Source organism: Salvelinus sp. IW2-2015, unplaced genomic scaffold (assembly GCF_002910315.2).
Source record: "Salvelinus sp. IW2-2015 unplaced genomic scaffold, ASM291031v2 Un_scaffold1527, whole genome shotgun sequence".
Classification (NCBI taxonomy): Eukaryota; Metazoa; Chordata; class Actinopteri; order Salmoniformes; family Salmonidae; genus Salvelinus; species Salvelinus sp. IW2-2015.
In genome coordinates, this window is record NW_019942966.1 from 20,755 (window position 1) to 26,181 (window position 5,427).

General features: G+C 46.5%; 1 pseudogene; it reads left to right on the forward strand.

The window, feature by feature from the left end:
• The first annotated feature begins 2,039 nt into the window (after positions 1–2,039).
• LOC112071137 (FHF complex subunit HOOK-interacting protein 1B-like) overlaps positions 2,040–5,427 on the forward strand; it is a 44,154-nt pseudogene continuing 40,766 nt past the window's right edge.

The window sequence follows — 5,427 nt, forward strand, 5'->3', positions numbered from 1 at the left end:
TCTCCATAAATCCACTTCTGTGAAATCAAACTGTCCACTTAGGAAGCAACACTGATTGACAATAAATTTCACATGCTGTTGTGCAAATGGAATAGACAAAAGGTGGAAATTATAGGCAATTAGCCAAGCCCCCAATAAAGGAGTGATTCTGCAGGTGGTGCTGGGCTGTAAGCACAACCCCCACCTGTGGACGTCGGGCCCTCATACCACCCTCATGGAGTCTGTTTCTGACAGTTTGAGCAGACACATGCACATTTGTGGCCTGCTGGAGGTCATTTTGCAGGGCTCTGGCAGTGCACCTCCTTGCACAAAGGCGGAGGTAGCGGTCCTGCTGCTGGGTTGTTGCCTCCTACGGCCTCCTCCACGTCTCCTGATGTACTGGCCTGTTCTCTGGTAGCGCCTCTGTGCTCTGGACACTACGCTGACAGACACAGCAAACCTTTTTGCCACAGCTCGCATTGATGTGCCATCCTGGATGAACTGCACTACCTGAGCCACTTGTGTGGGTTGTAGACTCGTCTCATGCTACCACTAGAGTGAGAGCACCGCCAGCATTCAAAAGTGACAAAACATCAGCCAGGAAGCATAGGAACTGAGAAGTGGTCTGTGGTCACCACCTGCAGAATCACTCCTTTATTGGGGGTGTCTTGCTAATTGCCTATAATTTCCAATTTTTGTCTATTCCATTTGCACAACAGCATGTGAAATTTATTGTCAATCAGTGTTGCTTCCTAAGTGGACAGTTTGATTTCATAGAAGTGTGATTGACTTGGAGTTACATTGTGTTGTTTAAGTGTTCCCTTGATTTTTTTGAGCAGTGTATATTGTAAGCAATAAGGGCTGAGGAGATGTGGTGATATATGGCCAATATACCCCTGTTAGGGCTGTTCTGTACTGCTATTATAAACTGGTTACCAACGTAATTAGAGTAGTAAAAATACATGTTTTGTCATACCGTGGATACGGTCTGATGAGGACAGCTTGTCTGTCCAACGTTGGATATTAAGTTATTATATTTTTCATCTGAGCTCCTAGAGTGTGCGGCTCTCCTTTTTAATTTTTTCAAGTGTTCTATTCCGCTAGGGTCAGTGCACCTCCTTGCACAAAGGCGGAGGTAGCGGTCCTGCTGCTGGGTTGTTGCCCTCCTACGGCCTCCTCCACGTCTCCTGATGTACTGGCCTGTCTCCTGGTAGCGCCTCTGTGCTCTGGACACTACGCTGACAGACACAGCAAACCTTTTTGCCACAGCTCGCATTGATGTGCCATCCTGGATGAACTGCACTACCTGAGCCACTTGTGTGGGTTGTAGACTCGTCTCATGCTACCACTAGAGTGAGAGCACCGCCAGCATTCAAAAGTGACCAAAACATCAGCCAGGAAGCATAGGAACTGAGAAGTGGTCTGTGGTCACCACCTGCAGAATCACTCCTTTATTGGGGGTGTCTTGCTAATTGCCTATAATTTCCAACTTTTGTCTATTCCATTTGCACAACAGCATGTGAAATTTATTGTCAATCAGTGTTGCTTCCTAAGTGGACAGTTTGATTTCATAGAAGTGTGATTGACTTGGAGTTACATTGTGTTGTTTAAGTGTTCCCTTGATTTTTTTGAGCAGTGTATATTGTAAGCAATAAGGGCTGAGGAGATGTGGTGATATATGGCCAATATACCCCTGTTACGGGCTGTTCTGTACTGCTATTATAAACTGGTTACCAACGTAATTAGAGTAGTAAAAATACATGTTTTGTCATACCCGTGGCATACGGTCTGATGAGGACAGCTTGTCTGTCCAAACGTTGGATATTAAGTTATTATATTATTTCATCTGAGCTCCTAGAGTGTGCGGCTCTCCTTTTTAATTTTTTCAAGTGTTCTATTCCGCTAGGCAGCACCTCGCCTAAATAGGTGTGCGTTTCTTTCGCCGCTAGATTATACGGTCTGATATACCACGGCTGTCAGCCAATCAGCATTCAGGACTGGAACCACCCAGTTTATAATACAACCCTAATTCTCTAACCTCTGTCTTGTGGTTGTTTCCCTGCAGTGCTGTGGGTCCTCTACCTGGGAATGGAGTGGTGTCAGCTGCAGACTGGATGACAGGGTCTTCAGGGAGAGCCCACCGCTAATCCGTTACGTTACGGTAACACTGACGGCGAGAGACATCCTCACCCCGGCGACCACAACAGAATCTGCCTCTTTTTCTCATCCAACTCTATCTGGACTCTCTCCTGGTCCCCTCTACTGCCCCCCTCCCTCCCTTCCCTCTCCTCTCCTCCTCTTTCCCTCACCTTCCCTCCTTCCCTCCTCCCATCCTTTTCCCTCTCTCACTCTCTTCCTTCTCTCCTACCCTGTTGTCCATGTGCCAGCGCCTCTCTCCTGCTCCTGTCTGAACCCTGAACATTGACCTCTGACCCTTGATCCCTCTGGAGGTCAGGATGAGCTGGCTGAGCCGGCTGACCCCTCGGGGTACGGGGGGCAGGTCCAGTAGGAACGTAGCCTCTTCCAGTCCCTGTACTGCTGACCCAGAGACCTGCCTCATGGTGTTTGAGAACCACTGGAGACAGGTGAGAAACTCTCTCTCTCTGTCTCTCTCTCTGTCTCTCTCTCTGTCTCTCTCTCTGTCTCTCTCTCTGTCTCTGTCTCTCTGTCTCTGTCTCTCTGTCTCTTTGTCTCTGTCTCTCTCTCTGTCTCTCTCTCTATTCAATTCAATTCAAGGGGCTTTATTGGCATGGGAAACATGTGTTAACATTGCCAAAGCAAGTGAGGTAGATAATATACAAAAGTCAAATAAACAATAAAAATGAACAGTAAACATTACACATACAGACGTTTCAAAACAATAAAGACATTACAAATGTCATATTATATATATGCAGTGTTGTAACAATGTACAAATGGTTAAAGCACACAAGTTAAAATAAATAAACATAAATATGGGTTGTATTTACAATGGTGTTTTGTTCGTCACTGGTTGCCCTTTTCTTGTGGCAACAGGTCACAAATCTTGCTGCTGTGATGGCACACTGTGGAATTTCACCCAGTAGATATGGGAGTTTATCAAAATTGGATTTGTTTTCGAATTCTTTGTGGATCTGTGTAATCTGAGGGAAATATGTCTCTCTAATATGGTCATACATTGGGCAGGAGGTTAGGAAGTGCAGCTCAGTTTCCACCTCATTTTGTGGGCAGTGAGCACATAGCCTGTCTTCTCTTGAGAGCCATGTCTGCCTACGGCGGCCTTTCTCAATAGCAAGGCTATGCTCACTGAGTCTGTACATAGTCAAAGCTTTCCTTAAGTTTGGGTCAGTCACTCTCTCTCTGTCTCTCTCTCTGTATCTCTCTCTCTCTCTGTCTCTCTCTCTCTGTCTCTCTGTCTCTTTGTCTCTGTCTCTCTCTCTCTCTCTCTCTCTGTCTCTCTGTCTCTCTGTCTCTTTGTCTCTGTCTCTTTGTCTCTGTCTCTCTCTCTGTCTCTCTGTCTCTTTGTCTCTGTCTCTATCCTCCTCACTTACGGTTGATCTCGGGAACAATGGAATACTCTGTTTGTTGTTTTTGGTAAGTTTGGAAAGTCTTGAAAAAAGTTTTGTTACTAGCTAGCTACCTTTTTGCATTTGGATCGCGTGACAATGTGCAGATAACATCTATGCTGGCTGGGTAGCATACAGGTTTTTAGCAAATGTTAGAAAAAGGCTCCTTCACAAAAGATATTGTGTCAAATCAAGTGCTCTTCAAATCCGCTTCCAGATAGCAGAGCTGCTATCTGTCCAGGACTCCTGCCGACCAAGGGTCTGATGAGCTGCTTGGCGTAGCAGCTAGCCTAGCTGCCACTATTAGCTGCCTATCAAGCTAGCGGGGTTTCCTTGAGGGCTTGAACCACCTTGTGACCTTGTGGCTGGGACAGGGGATTGTCCCGTGCTTGTAACTGTCTAGATCACTGCTGTTGGTTGCATTTTCCATCTTCCCTGCGACATGCCCTGTCTGGAACTGTGAGGAGTAGCCGCGTAGCCTACGTTGCTACCATGACAAAGACCAAAGCTGGTGGGAGTACCGTTGAGGACAGTGGTGTGTCTCTATCAAAGGACTTCTGTAGGCAGTTGTTACAACAACAAGATAATTGCTTCAAGTGTTGTGTCCAAATACTGGTGTAGTCAACTAATATAAGAATGGACGACCTGACCAGAGAGGTCCAGGACCTGATGAACAGTTTGCGGTTCTCCCAGGGTCAACTCGATAAGTTTAAACTAGGAGAACAGCAAGATGACGACAATCTGTAAGTCATTGAGAGATGACATAATTTCTCTGTGAATCCATGATAACAATGACGGGGGGAACAACACATCCGCCACGTTGATCCTCAACGCGGGTGCCCCTCAGGGGTGCGTGCTTAGTCCCCTCCTGTACTCCCTGTTCACCCACGACTGCGTGGCCAAACACGACTCCAACACCATTTAAGTTTGCTGACGACACAACAGTGGTAGGCCCAATCAACGACAACGATGAGATAACCTACAGGGAGGATGTCAGAGACCTGGCAGTGTGGTGCCAGGATGACAACCTTTTCCCTCAACGTGAGCAAGACAAAGGAGTTGACGTGGACTACAGGAAAAGGAGTGCCGAAACAGGCCCCCCCATTCACATCGACGGGGCTGTAGTGGAGTGGTTCGAGAGATTCAAGTTCCTTTGTGTCCACATCACCAACAAACTAACATGGTCCAAGCACACCAAGACAGTCGTGAAGAGGGCACGACAAAACCTATTCCCCCTCAGGAGACTGAGAAGATTTGGTATGGGTCCTCAGATCCTCAAATGGTTCTACAGCTGCACCATCGAGAGCATCCTGACCGGTTGCATCACCGCCTGGTATGGCAATTGCTCGGCATCTGACCGTAAGGCGCTGCAGAGGGTACTGCGTACGGCCCAGTACATTACTGGGTCCAAGCTTCCTGCCATCCAGGATCTATATACTAGGCGGTGTCAGAGGAAGGCCCAAAAAATTGTCAGACTCAAGATACCCAAGTCATAGACTGTTCTCTCAGCCTGATCAACTCCATGTGAAGGAGATGTGTTGCTCTGCATGAGGCAAATGGTCACACCAGATACTTCCTGGTTTTTCTGATCCACACCCCTACCTTATTTTTTAAGGTATCTGTGACCATCAAATACATATTTGTATTCCCAGTCATGTGAAATCCATAGACTAGGGCCTAATGAATTAATTTACATTGACTGATTTCCTTCTCAACTGTAACTCAGTAAAATCTTAGAAATGGTTGAATGTTGTGATTTTACAGTTGCCAAATAACTTTAAATCTGGCATGTAGGACCTGTTTCAAATGATCACTTTTACGCTCAACAGAACCACTTCATATGCTCAACAGAACCACTTCATATGCTCAACAGAACCACTTCATACGCTCAACAGAACCACTT